At 32.0% G+C, this 25,793-nt stretch overlaps 1 protein-coding gene across 1 annotated transcript in view; it reads right to left on the bottom strand.

Moving 5' to 3' along the window:
• Window positions 1-1,985: 1,985 nt before the first annotated feature.
• LOC134707855 (uncharacterized) overlaps window positions 1,986-25,793 on the bottom strand; it is a 321,374-nt gene continuing 297,566 nt past the window's right edge. Inside the window, exon 33 of the transcript XR_010105775.1 lies at window positions 1,986-2,068. The gene's annotated coding sequence lies outside the window, so the exon portion shown is untranslated. The remainder of the gene's footprint in view (window positions 2,069-25,793) is intronic.

Raw genomic sequence — 25,793 nt, 5'->3', positions numbered from 1 at the left:
ATACAAACACATCACCATCACCAAAACACAATTTTGTCATGAAATCAAATGCGTCCTTTGTTTAATATGCACATAGACCAAGGTGAGCGACACAGGCTCTTTGGAGCCTCTAGTTTTAAATTGAAATATTCCGTTTCATTGCTTCAATTTTGCACGAGATCGAAATTCATCCGGTTTTTTTTTTAGGACTAATGAGATATTACCTTGAAATTCTATACTTTATTCTATCCAGAAAACACACAAAAGGATTGTTTTAGATTAGTGTATATTGTCAGTCAAATAGATTATCAGTTAAGGCTCGCGTTCAATATGCAATTTGTTGAAAAATCTTACAATATTATCAACACATAAACATTTGTTGGTAACCTTAAAGAGGAAAAAAAAACTACTAGTATAATACGATTAATTTGACAATAATTAAGTTGTATACCAAATACTTCCTCTAGCAAAATGTATGTTCGAGTTAAACATTTTGGTTTAATGTATTGATGTTAAAATTGGCAGATGGTCTTCCAGCGACACGGTATGAAATTCCAATGGCATCCGAGAGACCTATTTTCTTGATAATTAATGCTTTTATATAAAAGTTGTTGACTTCCATACACAAATTGACATGTAAATCTATTCTTTTAAATTTGGCAATTTTCCTTTAGACTTTTGTATGACGAAATAACCTTATGGCGCGTTAATTTAATTGCCATTTAGTATCTAATGGTTCCGTTTCACCCATAAGACGTATATATTTTAAAGTAACTGTTTCATGCCTATGGTTGCAACTTTAAATAGCATGATTAATGGTCAGTTCGACTGTTTAGTCTTTTTCTGAGAAAACCGTGTTAATGTGCATACACTGAAAGATTAAAGATTACAAAACTATCATTATAATTATATAACTTGGTGTACTTAACCGAATTCAACCTGTCCTGATGATCATCATATTTAGAACTAAACAACAACTTGTAAGTAATACGTCAAATTTTATGTTTTGAATGTCTTATTTCTATTACACATTTCTTTCAGAGTCAGTTTTATGTGGAAAGGGGGGGGGTATGATTGACAATTAAAAGAGAGGCTAGACTACTAGCATATACAGAAAGTTGAAATCTGACAGGCTTCCACAGCAGACAACAATTACATAGTCTGATATCGAATGTTATGGTATTTTAATAAACAAATGTTTTGTAAGAAATTTTTAACAATGTCATGCAGTTAATTGGTTATCGCTGATTTTGAGTCTTCCATAATACATTTTTGCGTCGACTATCCGAAATTTCAAAGTATAGTCGATATTAACAAATGTGAATTTCTAAGCCTGAAATACAAATTCATGCTCACGGACTAGATAAAAAAAAGTAATCTTTATTTCTTTAAAATGGATACTTCTGATAGCTAAAAAAAATCTTGATTTCAAAAATAGTTCCCCTTACAACTACGTGTATTAGCTTATAAGATAAAAGACAAAAAAGAAATGCACGACATACAATTTCATTTGATCAGCTCTAAATTCCTGTACGCAAAGGGAATATTTTACAAAATGTTTTTGTCCAAATAAATCAAATGCATTTGTTTCTTAGGCTAATTGTGACTGTTTTTGTTATTGAAAAGAATAGATATAGTAAATGGTCAATCTTTGACATTGGGAAAGTCATAATTCTTATCTCCAATAATAGTTCACAAATCACGCTTCGCTAAACTTGACCACTTTGTCGTGTCAATACAATCTAATATACGTAATGGGTATTGGTCTCACGGAAACTTACATGGTCTTGATGGAATTTGTCAGCACCTTTTTAAACGTTTGAACGAAAGAATGAATGTATAAATGCTAAAGCATAGACATGATATGGCAAAATTAACAACATATATTACATAAAATACATCATGAATAGACAGTAGGGAACATTATAGTACAATACAATAAAATTGAGAATGGAAATGGGGAATGTGTCAAAGAGACAACAACCCGACCAAAAAAAAAAATAAAAAAAATAAAAAAACACAACAGCAGAAGGTCACCAACAGGTCTTCAATGTAGCGAGAAATTCCCGCACCCGGAGGCGTCCTTCAGCTGGCCCCTAAACAAATATATACTAGTTCAGTGATAATGAACGCCATACTAATTTCCAAAACTAAAATTTAAATAATACAAGACTAACAAAGGCCAGAGGCTCCTGACTTGGGACAGGCGCAAAAATGCGGCGGGGTTAAACAACACATATAAAGTTTAGAGGCTATATTAGCCCATGCAATTTTTAAATAATTACATAATTTGACCGTAAGAGACTCACCAGAAGATTGTAGTTATATTTAATAGTTTGAGATCATTATGCCAAGAAAAATAATACTTTGGTAAATATTGTGTTCGTACAGATCTATAAGCCGGACAAACAAGAACATCGACGAACATCAAGACGCATTATTTGTCAGTCTATCGGTGTGCATGTGTTCCAAACTTTGTATGGTTCTTAGCTTTTGTCTCATTCTATGATGTGTACATAACACACTATTTACAGTTTGCTGACATGACAAGTGGTTTTTTTAAATTTAGCAATTGAAAAATGAATCCTTAAATTTTTTTTAATTAAACCATCAAACGAAATGAATACTTTTGTTTCCAAACACTGCTTTGGTTGAGAATTATAAAAACAACTTACAATGTCATATGTTTTTTTAAAAAACTAAGGATTTTCTTATTCCAGGCATAGATTTCCTTAGCCGTATTTGGCACAACTTTTTGGAATTTTGGATCATGAATGCTCTTCAACTTTGTTATTGTTTGGCTTTATGAATATTTTGATATGAGCGTCACTGATGAGTCTTATGTAGACGAAACGCGCGTCTGGCGTACTAAATTATAATCCTGGTACCTTTGATAACTATATCTTACTGTTTTTTATGAGTAAACTATAGGTTAATGGTTTTTATCTTGCGTGATAATGTCTAATTTTACTCAGAATATAAGGCATAATGAAGACTCCATCAGATAAATAAACGAAGAGATTAGTAACTACTATCTCCTTTGCAATTATACATCATCGGCTTAGTTTGAATAAGGAGTAGTATTCAGTAGCGAAAATAATTCTTAAGTCCAACACTCGGAAATATTTTATACAATAAAAACTAGAAATATATTTGGATACCATGTATAGAATATCACTTTAAATTCTGTCATAAATTTAACATGTGCATTATATATAATATGAATTTGAAAATACAAAAATGAAATATGGGAAGAATACGAGTGTTTTCTACATAAGAAAAAAACCCGTACCAAGTCAGGAATATGACAAGTTGTTATCTATTCGTTAGATGTGTTTAATATTGCCATTTGATAAGGGACTTTCCTTTTTTAATTCTCCACGGAATTCAGTATTTTGTGTGATATTACTTTGTTGTAAGTTGATGGATATGTCTTGCTTAATCTATGTGTTGCGTCACAAACTAAAAAATAAGTGTTCCTTTTGAAATATTTTTATTTAAAAGACATCAAAATGTCGATTCATAAAAGCAGAAATGAGACTAGATAGCCAAGCTTCATAGTACCCTTATCAAACAATGCTATGAGTATCAGAAGCGGAAAATTAGATTTACAAATACACATTAAGCTTTGTGAACGAATAAACTACTATTTGAATCTTTGATAGACACGAATGACTTGATCTTGTCGAGAACTAATCATTTCTTTTTTCTTAATTGGTTCTCGATTAATGATATCAAATCTTAACCTATTTATTTGCAATTAATCAAAAGAAAATTACAATTCCGTGTGTAAACTGTAGTGTAAACTGTAGTGTAAACTGTAGTGTAAACGGCCGATATATAGATTAGAATTATTTAATAAATAATAATAATAGACACAATACTTTTTTACATTTTTCTAAAGAGAAGAAATGTGTGCAAATTTGTTTTCAAACTTTGAACAAAACAAATCCGAACACAAACCGGAGATGCACTTTTACGTTGACCATCAATTATTGACGAGAATCGTGACATACAAGGATGTCATGGTGTGCTCTGAAATTTGAAAACAAAGAATTTAAACAGGATGTTGCGTCGACAAACGGAAAGATATCAGTGGTCTATATTTATACAACAACGATCAACAAAGTCATGATTATACGCTTACAGAAAAAAAACCTTGCAAAGTGATATAACTGCCTTTATCTTACCATGAACAGATCTTGTCTCAGAACGTTCTTTCATATATCAGCAACGCTTTATCAAATACATCTTAGACAAAAAAGAGCTTTGGAACACGTCTACCTTTGCGATAATGTTCCCCATTTGGACAACGATATGATTGATGTTTTGCTTCCTAAAAGTTCAATGTCAAATTTTCCATCACGTATTCTCAAGACTTTTCAGGTTGAGACCAAATAAACCATTGATAAAATTATTTCGTTCAAATTAGAATTGATACAGTGGTTGGCGCCAAATGAAAGAGGAGATCATGTATGCCATAGAGGTTAAGAAAACTGATTTGATTTCGAAAATTCGAGTAGATCTGCAGAGCGTTGAGAGGATTTGTCTATGGATATTGATTCATTTTTATATCCAGGTATGATATATTGCACTACACACCCTTGTGTTTTTCTTTTCAAGAATTACTTGAATACTCATACACTAAGTACAGTCAAGCATATTGAGTGTGTTCTAAGATTGAAATTGTATGGTCAGCTTTTTGGCCTCGGCATATGACAGGACCCAGCAGGTACTTGGGCTATTGTTGACCGTGAACCATAGTTGTTTAGTATACATTCTCTATCTGTATTCAATTAAATGTACATTTAACTATCACGAATAATCCGTGTATCAACAATGCGCTTATACTCAATCTTGTGAAAGGTATTTTGAGTAGTACCCGTTTATTCTGGGCCCCAGACAAAGGGATTTTCTGAACAGGGCATGTGACAATGCAAGATGTCAAAGATATAAAACACAGGCCTTATTTTTGATTTAAATAACTTAGGCATTGGTTTAGACGAGGCAAGATTTTGGGGACGTCTAAACGACTTAGTTCAAAATCCAAACAATCAAATCACGAAATTGTATATTGGTCAATGGTAAAAGTGGTTATTTGGCAAAACAGTGTACAATTCCTTCTTTTTAAAGACTGTAATAACTTTATAATTATATATAGTCACACAAAAGTGAATGGATTATAAGTTAGTAATACATTTATTATACTATGTGTAATATTGTAAATTTTTTCTAAAATGAAACTCGAGGAGGGAAATATATAAATTCTTTCGTTAGACAAGTATTTACGCTTTATGTTAATAGTTTATGTATGAGAAAACATTGTTTTAAATATACATCAAGTATTAAGGAGTCTTGTCAGAAGGTTAAAAATGATGGCTTATTTTGGCGTAATAATGTCACTTTATATTGTCTTTAGTGGTCATCCACATGACTGGTTTCATTAGAAATTGACATTTCGTGCCTCTAAATGTTTTAATTATACAGAGAATATTTCGAAATGTCACGTAACAGACTTTCTGTTATGCTATAAGTGAAAAATTTGATCTTCATATGTTGATTGAAACGGAAGATTATAAACAACTAACTTACGAGCGAGTACATATAATCCAGACCTACTAGGCTTGGTAAATCTGATATATGTATTTGCTTATAATAATAGGTTATATATCATCAAGATTTTAAGGACAGAGATGAAAAAAAGATACCAAAGTGACATTGAAACTCATAAGTCAAAAATAAGCGGACAACGCCACCAGAAAAAAAGACACATTGCAGCCTATAAAACAAAACACTATGGCAAAACGAAACCTACAATAAAATAGGGATGTCTTTGAACTCGGGCACTACGTAAGGGTGAAACAGTTCTGCTGCACATTGTAAACACATCATGTCTCATATAAAAGTTGGAAAGCTGTAAAAAGAAAAATCTTACGATTGCCTATAATTGCTTACATCCACATCATTTGAACTTTAGTGGGAAGAAAGTTGTCTCATTGGCAATCATACAACATCTCCTTATATTTATATAATTTGAGGAGTAAACATTAAAATTAAAATTTTGTGTTGAAAAGCTGAAATATTTTTAGATTTCAAGATTATGGATCACTTGGGAAAGCACAAGTCAGAGTTGGGAAAATGAAGCAGTTTTCAAAAACTATTTTCTATTCACAATTTAAAACTCAAAATGTTTGTAAAGTTTTCTGGTTATCTATTTCAACTTCTGGTAAATCATTTATTTTGATTTTATAAAAACATCGCTATTGTTTATCAGTCGTCTTGAGTTCTACATAGAACGTATGGTCTTGTGTTAAGGTTGCACTTTGTTAGTACAGCTGTTTCTCAAAACACGCCTCTTTTGGGGAGATCTTGAATATTCAAAGAAAATTAATTTTGTTTACATACTCGTTCCCAGTTATGCTCTCTGTGTTCCATCTCACAGAGACATATCTTAGAAATGTTACCAGTAGATATACATGTTCACTTTTTTACATTGAAATATGTGGTAACCTTTCATTCGAGGTAGGGGTAGTTTTCTTAATGTTAATTTAAACTCTGAGAAGTTCGGAGCATATTAAAATAAAAAATATGCCGCACAGCCCTTTATTTTGACCTTTGCAAAAAATTGTGGTGCATATGAACTTTCAATTCTATGACATTAAAGATTTTTTTAAAACTTCATAGTAAAAGTGATACAGTTTTAGCCGTAAAAGGAAATTGCATTGTCAATATTTACAGAAATGCAACCTTAAGAGCTTTTCAAATATTAAAGATATTTTATATGTATTTATTCAGACTGCTGTTTATATAAAATGAAGAAGCGCCTGCATATATAGTTTTACTTTTTTACTTTTACGTACAGTAATTTATATTTTAGTACTGATTTAACTCATAGTTTGAATTATGTAACATTCTTATTTCCGGAAATCGTCTTGGAATTCAATTGCTAAATGGGGATGTACTTCGTGCTTTTGTAATGTGAAGTATCATAAAATGTAATTTTTCCTATTCCCACCGGTGTAATTAATAAATTAAATGTCTAATTTACGCCATTGACGTCATTTACTTGTATATTTTACATCTAAGCAATCTGTTCAATCTAGAAAACGTTCATTTAAGACCTATTAAGTATAATATAGATCTAATTCTACCGATAACGAAACCAATGGATACAAAGTTTAAATAGATAGATGCATACTTTGATGAAATACTCTTGCTGCAAAATCATGCAGATTCAATGAAACTCTTTAAATTAAAGCAGTCAACTCCACTTTTAATATTCATTTTTTATGACCCGTGTTAAATGACCCTAGTAACGATATTGCTAACATAGTAACTTATTTCCAAGATCAATTGGGTATTTGATTGGAAAGGTCGGCATAACAAAAAAAGAGACACATTAAGAATTACATAGTTCAATGTTAAACTATATTTCACAGGATAAGGGAGAAACGTTCGAATCCAAATATCATGAAATTTGGTATATCATTTACATCACATTGTGCCACGCGTGCGTCGAGATCTGCATACCTTTTCGGAGAACCTGAGAGTAACGCCGCTTTTCAATTGTGTTCGTGTTGCTCATTCCTCAGTGTTTTGTTGCTTTGTATAATTTTCGTGTTTTTTAGTTTTGTGTCATTTCATTGTCAATAGATATAAGAAGATTTGGTATGTGTGCCAATTAGACAAATCTCCATCCAAGTCACAATTTATAAAAGTAAACCATTATAGGTCAAAGTACAGTCTGCAACACGGAGTCTGGGTTCACACCGAACAGCAAGCTATAACGGGCCCCAAAATTACTAGTGTAAAACCATTCAATTAGAAAAACCAACGGTCTTATCTATATTAAAAACGAGACATTTATGAACCACATCAACAAACGACACAACTGAACATCAGATTCACCCTTATCTGAAACAATAGTGTAACATCACAACATAGAAAGACGCACTATAAAACATCAACTGAAGAGGCTTAACTTGATCAAAAGACGCAATAACACATCTGAACATACACTGAACGAATACATTTGATCTATGATACAATGTAAATACAAAATTAATAAAAATAAGAGACGAATTATTAAAGTGAAAAAGATATACCGATGTGAAATGTTAAACAATTTCAGAAAAACAGTAAGGTTGAAAACAAATTCCGCCGTTTGCCATTATATTATAAACAGATCAATGAAAATAATGTTGTTGTCAGATACACCTCTTCTGTCTGTATACAATTGGGAATGGGAATTTGTCAAAGAGACAACAACCCGACCATAAACCTTCCGTTTAGGAACACCAAGGAAATTGTTTTCTGTATATCATTAAAACTATTCTAAAACTTGGAAAATATGGGGTGAATATCGATCAACACTAAAACTATGTGTGCTCAATAAAACTTCGTGTTTTTCGTGTACAGGTGCCGGAAATGTGATGTGTATACAATATAAGGAGAGAAAGGAAATATTGTTGATGTTCATAGTACGAAGAAGTGACCATTTATAGTAATTCCAAATAAACTTGAGAATGGAAATTGGGAATGTGTCAAAGAGACAACCCGACCATAGAAAAAACAACAGCAGAAGGTCACCAACAGGTCTTCAATGTAGCGAGAAATTTCCGCACCCGGAGTCGTCCTTCAGCTGGCCCCTTAACAAATATATACTAGTTCAGTGATAATGAACGCCATACTAATTTCCAAATTGTACACAAGAAACTAAAATTAAAATAATACAAGACTAACAAAGTCCAGAGGCTCCTGACTTGGGACAGGCGCAAAAATGCGGCGGGGTTAAACATGTTTGTGAGATCTCCCCTATACCTCTAGCCAATGTAGATAAGTAAATGCATTACAATACGCACATCAAAATTCAGTTCAAGGGAAGTCCGAGTCTGATGTCAGTTATCAAAGGTACCAGGATTATAATTTAGTACGTCAGACGTGCGTTTCGTCTACCTAAGACTCATCAGTGACGCTCAAATCAAAATATTTATAAAACCAAACAAGTACAAAGTTGAAGAGCATTGAGGATCCAAAATTCTAAAAAGTTGTGCCAAATACGGCTAAGGTAATCTATGCCTGGGATAAGAAAATCCTTAGTTTTTCGAAAAATTCAAAGTTTTGTAAACAGGAAATTTATAAAAATGACCACATTATTGATATTCATGTCAACACCGAAGTGTTGACTACTAGGCTGGTGTCAGAAGATGTAACCAAAGAAAATAAACAAAATGACAATAATACATAAATAACAACAGACTACTAGCAGTTAACTGACATGCCAACTCCAGACTTCAATTAAACTGACTGAAATATTATGATTTCATCATACGAACATCAGGAACAATCCTTCCCGTTAGGGGTTTCGTATCATACCATCATAACATATATGAGAAGAATGAGAAGAGAAAAACCCGTGTCATGTCAAAAACTGGTTTTTGAATAAATGTGTTTAGTTCCGATGCAAAGACCCTATAAGTGAATCAATATTAACGCCAAAATATGCAATCTTTAATGACCTGACAACAGTATCGTAACTATATCCCTTCTTAATGATTCTATTCAAAGGTTTTGTTAGTTTCTGAGGTGAATATTGACACCTTTGTGTTTTATAAAGAATATTTCCATAAAAAATGGATGTGAAATACCTGAACCTATAAGAAGTCTGCATAATGAGCACTATTTACGAATGATGTCCTCATACCGATGATAAAAATTAGTAAATGTTTTGACTAGTTTGGTGTAATAATTTTTCAGTAATACATAAATTTCTCTCGTTAAAATCAGCCCAGTAGTTAACGTTTCGGTGTTGACATGAATATCAATAATTGTGGTAATTTCTATAAATTACCTGTTTATAAAAACTTTGAATATTAAAAAAAAATAAGGATTTTCTTACTCAGGCATATTTTACCTTACCGTCACTGATGAGCCTTATGTAGACGAAACGCGCGTCTGGCGTACTAAGTTATAATCCTGGTATCTTTAATAATTATTACAACAGCACACTGCAAAAGAAAAAAATGCATGTAAATGTAAGTACCAAAAAGAAGTGTTGCTCTCTGTATTTTTGAAGTAGCTTGATGTATCAGTTAATTGTTATATAACATTAATTGAACTTGCACATTTAATTATATAATCAAATTCTTACTGGAAACAACTGCATTAAGCACATAATGATAACGTCCACAGAATAAACCCTCCGAGGGGAGATATCGATTCTCAGTTATTTACCGTGAGCTTTGTGTTTGCGATAAGAATATAATGGAAATAACTATACAGATACGCCATTGAGATATCAAAAAATTACCGATTGCAAGCGAAATATGGGTTATATATACTGTCCAACATAATATCATGTATCTTAAATTACTAATCATAACAATAGATAAGTAATGAATACCCAAATTTTAGCAGTGGCACAAAAATGTGATAATTTTACATCTAATTAATGATAAAACAGAAGTCTTTTGGAAGGATTCTCAAAAACATATGTTCACCTGTTTCAAAATGTAAACCGCAGTCATTCATAAATAAGTTAACACATACATGTATTTTAAAATTAAATTAACATACAGCTTATCAAAGATCTTATAATAAAATTTGAATTCCTTCCCCCCGAGTAATATATGCAAAAGAAGAACCTGTCAGGTTCCCCGCAAGAACATTGACACTTTAGCAATGTATAAGAGCAACAACAATCAGTTAGAAATTCCGGTTGTTAACTTTATAACAGTTTAATATAGATGTACGAGTATATCTGATAAGGTAATCAATTCCTTCAAGAAAATCAGACAAGCGAAAATGGTATGTAGGTTCGGCATCTAGTTTATTCATCAAGTAATATAGTTAATTGGGTTTTTATCAGATTATTTGTCATTTGATGTATTTAAGAATCGAAGCGTCATTCAGAGTTTCTCTCTATTCTTGCTGATAACAGAAAACGTTAATGTTGTTTTTGACATTTTAATCATTACTACCTTACATCTCCTTCAATACAGAGCGAAATAAAGGGAGTTAAGGTCGATTAATTATAGTCTGCACTATATTTGATGTACATGTAGTCTTCTGATATCTGAGGGGCGTTAATCCCGAAAATATGAGTTGACTACATCAGAGATACATAGAAGTAAATTAATTATACATTGTTCCCTTGTTCTTTAAAGAGCAATATGTTTTGATAAAACATTAATAGTGTCATTATCCAAAGTTTTCCAGATATGAAATTTATAAATTTGGAAAGAAATCTTAAATAAGTTGTAATGACAGTATTAATCGCTGTGCTTTCTTGTCTTTTTCTGAACAAAATGTCAAAACCAGAACTGTTACTGATAAATCATAACACTTTTATGTATATATTGTCTAATAATCTCAAATATGACTGACCAATCCACATAATAATATTCCAGCAGAGCAAAAATAGTTAACGTTATTCAAATTTGCTTCCGTATTAACCAGTTTGCTGATTATCATCCACATTTAAATATTTTATATTGTTGTTTTGTTTTTAAATGCGTCTCATGGAAGTCATGCCTTAATAGTGGATTTTAATTCTATATCTATACATTATCAGTATCGGAATCAAGATAAAAATATACAACTTGAATGTATCTCGTTTGTGTTTGCGTTCTTCGGGTCTTTAAGTGCACCTTATTTACGTATACATTGTTTCTCTTTTTAACGGGTATTCGATTAATTTCCCGGAAAATAGAGATCTTTTAATTTTCAGAATTATTGATAATAAATGTCGAAAACTTGAAAAGTAAACTGCCAAGACAGCATAATATTTCAATAGATGTAAATATTAGAAACTTCGACTGATTCAATATCGGGTTAAATATCAGGTGTAATGGCCAGTGAACCATTATAACCAATGATTGTTTCTTCTACTTCTGAAAAAATAACCGCAAATCATTATGCATATAACTTATAAATGTATGCTTTTGGAAGATGTTCATAAATTGGCATATTTATATAAATTTGTTTTACATGCACACGTATAAAAATTGCGGTTTTTATCCAACGCAATCATAGGTTTGAACGTAGTTTTCAATTTAGACTCGTGTATACATATATATTAAAGCTAACTGGTTCTTCAAAATCAATACACCAAAATAAATTTGATTAAAAGTTTTTTTCTGTTTAGTACTCAATGTCAGCTATATCATAGATTTTCATTTAAAACAATCACTTGTGTTTGCCACAGTAACATTTCTTTAATTGCTATTTTTAAAACACACAAAATCTTACGCATTGCTATAAGACGTGTCTCGGTATTTGTTTATCCAGCGTTCATGTATTTTGTTATGAAGTTTTTTTTGTAATTATGATCGGATATTGTTTAGTATCTTATCGTTTGAAGTTGTGATTCTATTTATGTTTTTACAGGTATGTATAATTACTCGATTTATTTCACTTGACTGGGCGGAGTTTAACCGGTTCGCTCATAATAAACCAGTCCATCTATAGATAGGTGTATTAGGATAAACTCATCTATGAAGTGTCCAGTAATTTGTTTGTAAATACCATTGATGATACTGATAGGTGATTAGAAATTAGTGATAATTGTAACGGCAATCAACCTTATCACACACATCTTCAAATAGACTGTCCGTATGCAAATTAAAACCTAGCTCCGCCCGATCAGTTGAAATAACATTGGTAATATAAGTTAGGAAAAATGTATCACCTAGTTTATTTGCATAATTTTATTTTAAAGCAACTATGCTCAGGAAAATATTAGTACTGTACAGTTTGAAATGATATGGAAAAAAGACCGACATGGTTAGTTGCACATTTACTAACACAATTCTATGTTAATATTCTTGTTATTGTTATAAAATACATCAAAGAAATAACATAATCAGAAGCCTAATCTTAAATTATAGCCATGTTTTAGAAATTTACCTGTGACGTTAATTTTTGTTGCGTTGAAACATTCGTGTGACATACACTATTCGTAATTTTATTCAGCTGTTTTTGTGTACTGGTCTAAATTAATTTTAGTTAGTCATTGTTATTCTGTGCTTAACATGTCAAATGCAGTATTATATTACTCATTTAATGTGTATTACTCTGTTTTGCGTGTACTTCCAGTTTTTAATAAATTCCCGTGATGTAAATAAATGTTGTCGTTATAGCGGTATATTTGACTTTACCATAAAGCACCAGGTTTGGCTGGGCACAAAAACCAGGTTGAACTCACATTTTTTTAAATGTCCTGTACGATATCAGGAATATGGCAGTTGTTAGTTAATCATAGTTCGTTTCTATGAATTTCACATACTAGTAATACTAATTAGTATGAGCAACGAGAATTTGTACGTTAGTGGAATGAATCGAGTCGACCTTTCCAACATGTATGCTTGAAATAGGATCATACTAGTATTGGATAAGAAAAAATACATTTTACGATTTTACAGACTTATCAAACCGGCATTCAAAATTCAACTCATCTCAAATATTTTACTTTTACACCACATTTTTTTTCATTACAGTATGCATTTGTCAAAGATGACAACGAACAAATTTAAAGTTGAAATCACCTTTTCAGTCATTTTTTATTTTAAGTATTAGGCCTTGAATAATTCATAAATAAATGTAAACAAAGAAATTGTATTGTCAACAGGTTTGATACACATGTACTTACATCTACTTGTTTATAGATATAACATAGAACATTGATCAGTGCTTGGAGATAAGTGGTGTTGTCAGGTTTAGCCGATTTTGTACTCAAGGTATTTCTCAGTAAAGAATATTTTTAGCAAGCAAACAAAAACAAATTACCGGTATGCGTCTGCATGAACTAGAAGTACAACTATGAAGAAACACTCTAAGGGTTATACTATTTGCAGAAAAGTTACATGCTGTCATTTTACTGATGAGATTTAAATGGATTTTTGTTTACATGAAACCTATTAAACAGGAACTACTTTACCAAAGTAATCTGTAGAAGCACCACTTATAAAGGGATGTTTAATATGTCTGATTCCAGATTATATTTAAAATTTCGAAATTTACTAAATGACTTGTATAGCATGATAACTAGCTTACTATGACCATGATTAAAAGGAGGCGAAGGTTATGGAAGCTTAAATTAATAGTTCATATCTATCAGAGCTGTATATTTGTTTTGCATTGCCTTCAGGGGACTAGTATTCTATTCTGATCTTTGGGTCCGTTGGTCCGTCCTTTTTTATTTGGTTGAAGTTATGGAGTAGGGCAGTGTATCATGAAGTTGTGGTTACCTCAAACTTACTTGAAACTCGAATACCGTACGGTGACTTGTATAATTATTTACATTTTTTCTTTGGTTTTGAGTGGACGGTTGTCTCATTGACATTCAAACTATATTTCTTCTTATTTCCAAGTCCAAGTTCGAAATCTTTTACACAATGAAGTGCTGGACAGACTAGAAATTATAAAAGTTTGAAACAAAGATCATATGGGAAATATGTTTTTTCCTAAAACAAATGAGAACGTGACATCAGCAATCTTATTATCTCATGGTTTTATGGTATTTGATTCAATTGTTTCTTTCTTACCAATTTCCCAACGAAGTAAACATCTTTGAACCATAAAAACTTAAGTCGGATCGACAGACCAAGAACATCTTTAATTATTTTGTATTGAGATATTTTTAATTTGTTGACAACTTTCATCTAACGTTTGTTTCTTATCTATTTAAATTATTCTTTACCCCAAGAAAATGTAAGTACACTATGAATTTTATCAATGGGAAATAAACAAAATATTTCAGTTAATAAAGTGAATCAAGTGCTTGTTATTTAAATCAAGGGATGCTAAAAAATAAACAATCCCGTGCAATCCAACTTAATCACATACCAATTCCAATCGTCAGCTACTACAAATACAAATCAGAAATTTCTCGCTGTTTTATTGGCTTAGGGGATATTACTGAAGCAAGGTCGGTGAATCAATTACATTTTATATCCTTAATTGTAGATATAAACACCATGTAACATAGGTCACAAATTACAGAGGAATTATTTCGTAGTTAATAAAGAATAAAATTGGAAGCTTGAAATTAGTGATGGATATTTTCTGTTATTAGCGTCTACTGTTTGCTTGATAACTACAATATGACGTATAACGATACCGATTACAGTACATGACTCTTGTTTCTGTAATAACCGCCAGCAGAGCATCTCGAAATCAAAAAAAATTTAAACCGAATTTCCAATTGTCGTTTATTTTTTTCTGAGGTATTTACAAATCCATTTAAGTAAATCTAAACTATACATCAGTTTGAAACTAAATAGTATGTAAAAGAGGGACGAAAGATACCGAAGGGACAGTCAAACTCATAAATCTAAAACAAACTGACAACGCCATGGCTAAAAATGAAAAAGACAAACAGAAAGTTCTAATATTTCTCGTTTTGAGGTAAATCTATTACATTGTAATAAAAAATGTTGTTATCTTCAATTTTTCCATTTTACAGATAAGACAGTATATAGTGGAAAAACCCTCAATGATGTACCTCTAACGCATTGGCCTTTACCTTGTTCTTGGTACCGATCTGAAGAAAATAATTAATCCCTTTTAAACTGATTATTTTCAGTTTGAAATTGATAGTATTTTACCAGTTTCTAAGCATAATTTACAAGAACCTAATTATTTACAAACAATGGCAACTGTGAGAATTGAGCGGTTATCATTGTATTGTAATACATGAACCGGTAATTTTACATTACGGTCGCCACTCACGAGTTGTTTGACCATTACGGAATATTTGTTTCACAGACGACTGATATATTTCAATCGTTGTTATCGTAAACCAGCCCGCCTCATGGATCTTCCACCACTTATGTCATCTTTCGTGTTGCTCATGATTAGTTCAAATATGGTCCCGGTAATGTCATGATCAAGGTCAAGCTTGTGGTAAGGACTACTTCAACGATCACACTTGGAACCCTTGGTACAACAGCTTCCTTTTTTATGGAAATAAAAATAGGAATATCAAGGTCACTGGGAGATTTATACATTATATGCACTCGATACTTGAATGTTCCCACTTTGAAATGAAAAGTTCATAATGTCGTAGTAAAGTGTTGTTCTCAAAGGACCCTCATCAATGCTTAGATGTTTGTCAAGACGTTTGCTATAGTCTTGTCCTCGATGTTATCACCACCTCAGTAGTCCGTCATTTGTTACTGACGCATTTTAAAATATACCGTTGTTGACCTTAGTTTGATTTAGTTTTTCTATCAGGTCCCTTGTGCCATACCGATTTCCTCGTTTGTAAGTTCTAATAAATTCTTGGCATTTAGCGTTCCAGATGAAGGCAAATTAAAAGCATCAGGGTTTAAACTGCAGTTTAAATCTTATAGATTCATTATGAAGATAAAAGTCATGGTAAAAAGAAAGTGACAAATTCCGATCCACGAAGTTAAGCGCTTTAGACGGACCACATTGTGCTAGAACCTATCAATCTTAAAAAAGCAATGGTTTAGTCTATAGCTTTTTATGTTCGCAAATCTATCGATTTAAAGGTATACCGGCAAATTAAAAACTTAAGTAACAGTGACTTCCTCTGTATATCTGAGGTTTCGTTGTCATTGTGTTTTTGTAAGGGCATAGGAACACAAATCCGCCGCCGATACAGACTGGAAGATGTGACAATATTTATTGTTTGACTATACCAATAACATTTGTTTCCCTTTTTTGTCAGTGATACACACTTTTATTGATAATAGTACTTTACCGATTATCAAGCTAAGTCAAATAGATCGATTAAGAAAAAAAATCAATACCACGAACACAATCGCGGTTATAAAATACTATCCTTTTAATGTTCACAAGCTTGTTTCTGTAAGGTAAACAGGTTTCTGTATGTATGCTTTTAATTATCCCCGCGTTGTTGTGGACATGGACATACTTGGCGTCCGTCGATGTAACCCACTGTCCTTCCAGTCTTGTAAGCGCTCTCACGGCTCTATAATGGTAGCCGATCGACTTTTTAAAAAAATGTTTTGCCCTTTAAAATATTAAATATATGGAGAATGACATTATTAGCGCCCTTACGTGTACCATTCTTGCCTATTTTTGTTTTCATCCAACTTAAACTATAGGTTAATATAGCAATATATCGTGAAAATTCTAAAATGGTGGAAGATCGATTTTTGTAAAGAGCTTATTCCCTTTAGAAATATTAAATTGATGGAAAATGGTCCCTTTAGCGCTCTCACTGGTACAATTCTTGTCAGATTTTTATAAAACTTATACTATAGGTTGCAATATCTCGGACAAGTTCTAAAATGGTGGACGATCGACTTTTTTTTTTAGAGATGTTTCCCTTGGAAATATTAAATGTATGCATGTGGAAAGTGGCCTCGTAAGTACTCTCACTGGTACAATACTTGTCAGCTTTTAATAAAAACTCATACTTTAAGTCACTACCAGTAATATCTCGGACAAATTATATAATGGTGAACGATCGCGTTTTGAATGATATATGCCTTTTGTAAATATTAAATAAGTGCAACTCTGGGGATATTTGGACCTTTATTTTGCTAATATGTTTGCTATGTGGATCAGTTTTCTCTCGTACAACTCAAAACTGCAAAAGCTGCAAAAAAGCCTCAGATTGACATCTTTCTTTTATTTTTTTGAAAAAAGCTTCAGACCTAAACCCAAAAATACATTTTACTTTCAGAACTATCCTATTAATTACCGTTTATAGTTGATTGATTGTATTGTTTTTGGGTAAATTTTTGTTTTTGTAGTATTTTCACATAATACTTTAAAAATTATTTAACGAAAAAATATCATCGAGATAACGGCAAGTGTTGTTTAATTTATCAATTGAAGGCTATCAAGACAGGACTTTACTGTGTTTGGTCATAAACTGTCTAAATTTGAATTTCAAAATCGTGTTAGTGATGGCACAATGCACGTTTTTTCTTAATTTACGTGTCCAGATCATATTGTCTGTCAAATATTCTATGATTTACAGAAACAGAAACATTAATTATTTTAGTAGTTAAGAGGCTGAATATGGATCTTCAAAATACTTACATAAAAATGAGAATGGAAATAGGGAATGTGGTACAACAACCCGACCATATACAAAACAAAAGCAGAAGGTCACCAACAGGTCTTAGAGAGATATTCCCGCACCCCGAGGCGTCCCTCAGCTGGCCCCTTAACAAATATATACTAGTTCAGTGATAATGAACGCCATACTTATTTCCAAATTGTACACAAGAAACTAAAATTAAAAAATTACAAGACTAACAAAGGCCTTCCTTATAAATCAAAATGAGAGAAATGATCTACGGTAATATTTTAGCAACGGGGTTGGTCAAATTGCCTACTTTAGCAACTGAGAATGATACACCGTGTATGGTGAATGAAGACGCGCATTCACTTTAACTGGCAAGTGACAAACCTTATTTTTTGTATTGATCCATTGGTAGAAAGGAACTTTTTTATTGACCATTAAGAAAAATTCTGATGTAACCGTCCTTAACAATTTTAAGTTAAAATTAAATGACTTAAAACTACATTTATATTATCCACAATATATGCGTATATTATTGAATTGCAGAGCACAAGTCCCAGTCAATGAATAACCTAATGAAATTAACCAGCCAGACGATTATCTTGTTTCCTTTTCAATTTGATTTGGCACAAAGAACAAGGATAGTCTAATTTATCAAGATTTAGTTTTTATTCATAAAACTGAAAAATAAATTGCATTTTGTGATACAGATATATAATCAATCTGAGAGTTAACTTTGTTTCAATTTTTGACCTTGTACTGTATGTATTGACTGAATTCAATACCTAGAATAAAAATAATAAAAACGATACTGGGAACAAATACAATATATAACAATGCTATTTATTTTAAAGATGTCTATGAGACATTACCTGTTAACATACATTTTGAAAGCGCTATTAACGTGATACATTTAAGTATTGCAGACAAATTTTCATTTAAATTCTAAATTCAATCATTGCATTCTCTAACACAACAAAAGGTTAGTCTGTCTTTGAACCATCTCCTATGTATGCTTAATAAACTCATCATAGATACTAGGATTGATATTTTTTATGTACGCTAGACGCGCGAATCAGAAATGTTGAAATGGCCAAATAAATTACGAAATTAAAGAGCATTGAGGACCAAAGCTGCCTAAAAGTTTGCCAAATACAGTTAAGGTAATATATTCCTTAGGAAGCAAAGCCTTAGTATTTCAAAAATTCAAAGTTTGTTAACAGTTAATTTATAATTATGAACATCAATGATAACTGAGGTCAACACAGAAGTGCTGACTACTAGTCACCTAAGCAGACGGACTGGTTAGTGAATTTCAATATGATTTAAACTTAACAAAATTGAGAATGGAAATGTGGGATGTGTCAAAGAGACAACAACCCAACCATAGAACAGACAACAGCAGACGGTTACCAACAGGTATTCAATGCAGCGAGAAATTCCCGCACCTGGAGGCGTCCTTCAGCTGGCTCCTAAACAAATACATATATTAGTTCAGTGATAATGAATGCCATACTAAACTCCAAATTGTACACACGAAACTAAAATTAAAAATAATGCAAGACTAACAAAGGGCAGAGGCGGGGTTAAACATGTTTATGAGATCTCGACCCTCCCCCTATACCTCTAGCCAATGTAGAATATTTAAAATAATCTGTGTGCTCGTTGCGAATATAAAAGAGTTCTTACTTGTTACTCCCAGAAAAATTGCGACCTTCACGATGAAACTGACAAGCTCTACATGATAAGCACAAGTTGTGTCAAAAAAAAAAAACTCCTGTTGATCCCACAGAGAAATACTATACAATTATCGCCTATTATGAAATCGATACAAGGATAATTTGACATAAAAGAAGTATATTGATATATCTTGTATTAACCTCATACAAAGGCTATAATTATTATATCATTAATTTACGACAATATTTGTTTCAATTTCGTCATTGTAATATATTCGATTAGTTAATTTTGTTGGAATTTTATAGATACTATACAATAATAACCTTTGTATGGGGTCGATACAATGATATATTGACATGAAATAAGTATTGACTAAGGACGACTGAGAAGTGGTTTTAGAGAACAGTTCTCAAGATGATCAAGAGAGGGCCATGGTTAAAGACAAACAACCAAGGTCAACTTAGCGATCCCTACAACTAATATCAGGTGATTTGAATGAAAACATTTATTGCATTCTGGATGAAGAAAGAAGAGATTTTTTCAATCAATAATTTAAAAATGTCTGTACCAAATCAAGAATATGACACTTGTCCATTCGTTCGATGTGTTTTGTCATTTGATTAGGGACTTTCCGTTTTGAATTTTCCTCGCGAGTTCATTATTTATGTGATTTTACCTTTAACTATTGTTTGAGTTTACACGTAGTTCCATATTACAAGCTGATACATCTTCTTGTTCGTTAACTGTTAGTTCTCACTTTTGTTTTCTACGAATAAAATGAAAATATTTGAATAAAAATTTTATGTCGTCATTCTTTATTATTTGTTTCAGATGCATCTATCTATATATAACTTTTTTAATTGCTGTTTTTGGTGTCGCCCATGACATGTGAATCTGAAATAAATTCATCAGGTATACTCGAGTTCAAAGTGTGATAACCAAAATATATGCAGGTCTGAAACGTGACGCGATGTTCAGCGAACAGTGCCAAGTATAACTAACATATTAGGACATAAACACGGATATGCCACTTGCATGCGTAGTACTCGATCAAAACGACACACTGAGTATGATTAATAAAGTGCTAGATAGATTACACTTGGTCATGCCATTGCTTTTAATCTTAATATCCGCAAACTGAGCAGCGAAGCAAAAAACAATGTTCAAGTCTTATTTAATATTTTTTAGAAACATTTGTTTAAATTTTTTTTATATTTCAAAATTTAAATATTGAAACAAATGCTTCAACGAATAAAAACAAATATAATTACCTTTACTTTCACAGTTGTTCGTCGACATTGAAATCAGAGTTGATAAGTTTGTTTTCAACTGATTTTAGTGACAGTTTGTGTATGGTATGTGGTGACTCGGCAATATTTTATGTCTGCTGTTTGTTCCAAGTCATAGTCCCTAAATTGATCTGAACTTTTTCAACGCATTACGTTTTGCTGTTTGTGTCTTTAATTTCTTGAACTTCGCATTTATAACACCCTTTTTTTCATCCCAAAATCCAAGTTTCACAACTTCCTGTGTCAACGACTCTTTTCTTTCCATTGCTTTTGCTGCCAAAGCTTTTGTTTTGTTTTCTTAATCGATGCTGATTTGTCTTAATTGTGAATCGAGTTTTTGTGTTCTTTGTTTTTCAGTTTCTTACATTTCTTTTTTACCATGACATGAGTTCCTCGACTTTTCTTCTGTCTTTTAGTTGCAACCAATTGGCTGTCCTATTCATGCTGTACATGATATATGCCTCGTCTGCTATTTGACTTGAGTTAGATAGGTGTCTAATTGCCCAAATACCCTCTGTGGCAATTTATTGTTGGGCAAAACTGATGATATTTGCTCTCGGTGAGTTTTGTGGTTACAAGAAAATTGTCTATCTTCTAAATGGTCAGCAACCTTACTTTTCAAACCCTTACAAACAGAGCAAATTTCAACAAGGAGATGCACAGGGCGCATCAATTTCGCTATGGCCCATCGAAGCCCAACATCGTCTTTTTTTTTAGGCTTACATTGTTATATTATTACTTTCTGACCATATTTGTATCAGAATCGTAGTTTAACATATTTGAGCATTTGATTTTGTTGGAATTTTATAGTACATATTATTTGTTATTTCATACCTTTTTTATGGTTTTCTTTGTACGTCTTATGTATTTGAAGTTGTTTGTCTTCTAATAATCGATCACAAATATACACTTTTATAAAACTTTTATCAATTTAATGAAATACAGTAGATGACGTCACAGAAAGTATATCGATTTTTACGTTAAATGGATATATCAATTTTTAACCTATATGTCCAGATTGGTTAACATTTATTTTTGAATCAAAATAGAGATAATTGTTATCAAAGGTACCGGGATTATAAAGCTATCTTTGTCAAAACCGAAGCAATTTGTAATTAATCGTATTATTCCCGCAACACTGTTGGAAAGTGTCAATGAAATAATAAAGATTAAAAAGTACTGAACGATTAGAAATTTAAACAAAAATAAAATAATTAATAAACAATATTAAACACAAACCTACAGTAAAAGTTTCAGTAAATAATTGTATTTGTGTCTTATCTTATAATTTCAGTAGCGGTTTTTAAAGTTTTGATCACATTAAGGTGTCTAATTTGGTAAATAGGACAGTTTCGATGACATAAACTTCGTGTACTAGAATTTTATTGAAAAACCACTCCCCAGTGCTTGGATCTTAAATATGTCTCAAAATTCTTTAAATAACGAGAAAAATGCAGCAACGAAAGATACTAAAAATATGAGTTGAAAAGTCATTTTTTCTCTATCTGTATTTCTATACAGTCGTGGAATTAACTTTTCATGTTACTACCTTATAAGAAGTCCTCGTAACACAATAATGCAACGCTTTTTAAGGGTTTTTAAGACAATAACTTTACGTTGCCACTTTTATGAACTTGGGTTATGTCAAAGAACGTTTCGTCCTTTGCCTAAAATAAAGTTCATCAGAAGATACATAGACCGTGTTGATACATATTCAATATCATCTTTGCATATCATACATAATGGTATTTAAAATACGTATATATAATGTTATTTTCATTTGACTTAGTATATTTTTTACATATACCGTTTAGACCAACTGTTGTCATATCTTTTAATGCGAGACTCGGAGATGCCTTATGCTGTTTTCACTTTTTTTATATTCTTGTCCTTAACTTTTCCTAATGTGCTTTGTCTATTGAATGCATGTCGTCTACATTCCATTTTGTTTTCTTTGTTGACATAGTTTTTTGTTTTATAGTGATTAAGCTAATAATAATGTTAACTGCTGTATCCCAATTTTGTTCACCTATCTACCTATCATTCTTGTATTGCTCAATCATAATGTTTAAAATAATGGTATTTTACGCGATTGCCACAAAAGATAGGTTTATGCTGAAAATATAGGACACTACATAAATTTATAAACGTTGCCTGTATTTTTTAACCTATAATGACTATAAATATATTTATTAAAGTTATGTACACCGGTATGTTAACATTACCACGTGTATTTGTTTATAAAATTACACGTGTTTGATAGTATATAATAGGTAAAATGATTTTCATTGGTCGAGTTAGAACTGACCATAATATTTGAATAAGGTCATTTCAAATATTTCGTGCTATACTTTTGGCGGTTTTGTATATTAAAGATATTGTCATTCGAGGTTCGCTTTTAGTGCAGTAAAGTTGTAAGCTTGTGCTTAACCTGAGTATGTCTGAGAATAGAGAAGGAAGTCCAATGTCCGAAGGTGAGACTGAGCATTCACACATTTCAACCGGTAAATCACAAAGTTGCAACCACATAGTAGAAGAGCGCCGTGATTTAGCTGATACTTTTTAAAGTATATTTTGATAATAAGCTTGTAGATCTTAAATCAGATTTGGTCCGTGAACAGGACGTAATTTTCAAAGGTTAGCAGATACTTCAGCCGGTGGTTGGGGTTCTGTCAGAGAGTATAAAGCAAATGTTATTGCTTCAGACTCTGAAGATGAGAAGAAAATCCGCCAGGCCAGAGCCATGCGTTCGACTAAAGACAAATCCCGACGCCCAAATCCCTACAAGACAACTTCTAGACCGGCTCCCGTTGAAACTGCTCCTAATCCTTATTATTCCAATCAGTATCAGCGTCAGAACCCGCCGCCCTTTCGAGCTGGCAGCGGGCGGCGTGAGCCGTCCCAGCACGATATGTGCCATGCCTGTAAACAATTTGGCCACTGGAGGAAGAACTGTCCACTTGTCAAACGCAACCAGTTCAACTTCAACAATAAACAACAGAACAATTAACTATGAACAATTAGTTAATGATAAGTTTTTATATTTATTTTCTGAATTTGATAGTGATTATTGTTTAAATCATGATATTGAGATTTTGCTTAGACAAGTAAGATTTTTTGAAAATTTCAAATCTAACACGGGTATTTTCTCTGGTGTAAAGGGAAGGTTAGCTAAAAGTATTCAGTACTGGGAGCATATCGGTGCTTATTCATTTATTTTAGACACACTGAAAAATGGTTATCTTATTCCATTTATTGATACTCCTTCGAGCATGTACATGAAAAATAACAAATCTGCTCTTAAGAATGATGATTTTGTTAGCAAATCTGTAAATGAACTGGTTCTTTCAGATTGCGTCATTGAGGTCCCTTTTCAACCTTACATTGTCAATCCGCTCAATGTAGCTACTCAAAAGTCTGGGAAAAGGCTCTAATTTTAGATTTGAGCACTTTGAATTTATCGGTGAAAAAGGAAAAGATTAAATTTGAAGATAGGAAAATAGCTGTGCAATACTTTCAGAAAAATGATTATCTGTATAAATTTGATTTAAAGTCTGGTTATTTTCATTTGGATATATGTCCACAGCAGCACACGAATCTAGGTTTTTCGTGGGAAGATAAATTTTATTGCTTCACTGTTTTAGCATTTGGTCTTTCAACGGGTCCTTACTTATTTACAAAGTCGAGTTAGAACTCACCATAATATTTGAATAAGGTCATTTCAAATATTTTGTGCTATACCTTTGACGGTTTTGTATATTAAAGATATTGTCCTTCGAGGTTCGCTTTTGTCTCCTACCCGACTTAATGTTTTTTATTTGTGTTTTGTTTTATTAATGTGAATAATAATGTGTGTAAGAACAGAATCTTTATTTGATTCATAAAATGTATTTTCGTACATAATGAAAATTGTTTTTATTTTTGTAGATGATGAGTTTATTTAGATACACGTAATAAACTGAAACTAGTAAATCAATACATTTTCTTTAAAATCGACACTAGCTTGTACTGCATTATATGTTACAGTATTCATTCATACCAATTTTAAACAAATTAAGTCATCTCGCAAGCCTCCAGATTGTTTTGGCAAATTTATTGTTCACCCCCAAAACCGGTTTGGCCACAACATAAAAATGTCTTTTTTGCACTTTTCACAGTGTCTATATGTTAAGTATGTTTAAATGAACATATGATCCCATATTTTTTTTACTTTATTCATTACAGCTTGAAAAATACAAGCAAAATTATGTTCATGAAGTGTTTTTGACTTTAGTGGAACCTTAAGTAGGCCTGTACATAGTCTAAAAGCTTAACGTGTAGTTTCAAAATATATATCAATAAACCCATGGGTCATTTTGCCTGGTCACACCTTGGTAAAGGATGAAAGTATAAATCATTCTATACGTAAACATTCAACGTTTCATTCGTTCCGTTTGTTGATAGTCTAACGTTTGACGGTGTCAAGTTTAATAGACTTTCCCTTTTTAGAGTATACTTTTAGATTTAAGTAGTTTCATGTGCACGGGTTCGTGCACATAACAAGAAAAAACAACAGAAAAGCAAACAGTTAGGAATATGCTAAATAGTTATCAAAGGTACCAGGATTATAACTTATAACGCCAGACGCGCGTTTCGTCTACATAATACTCATCAGTGACGCTCATATCAAAATATTTATAAAGCCAAACAAGTACAAAGTTGATGAGCATTGAGGATCCAAAATTCCAAAAAGATGTGCTTAACTGATAGGCTTACTATTAAATGTATGTTTTACATTTAAATAGTCGTGCACCATTGTATACTGCATATACAAATAAAAA

This window comes from Mytilus trossulus, chromosome 2, assembly GCF_036588685.1.
Source record: "Mytilus trossulus isolate FHL-02 chromosome 2, PNRI_Mtr1.1.1.hap1, whole genome shotgun sequence".
Lineage (NCBI taxonomy): Eukaryota > Metazoa > Mollusca > Bivalvia > Mytilida > Mytilidae > Mytilus > Mytilus trossulus.
The sequence above is the reverse complement of the archived record's forward strand: the minus strand, read 5'-3'. Positions and strand labels throughout refer to the sequence as shown.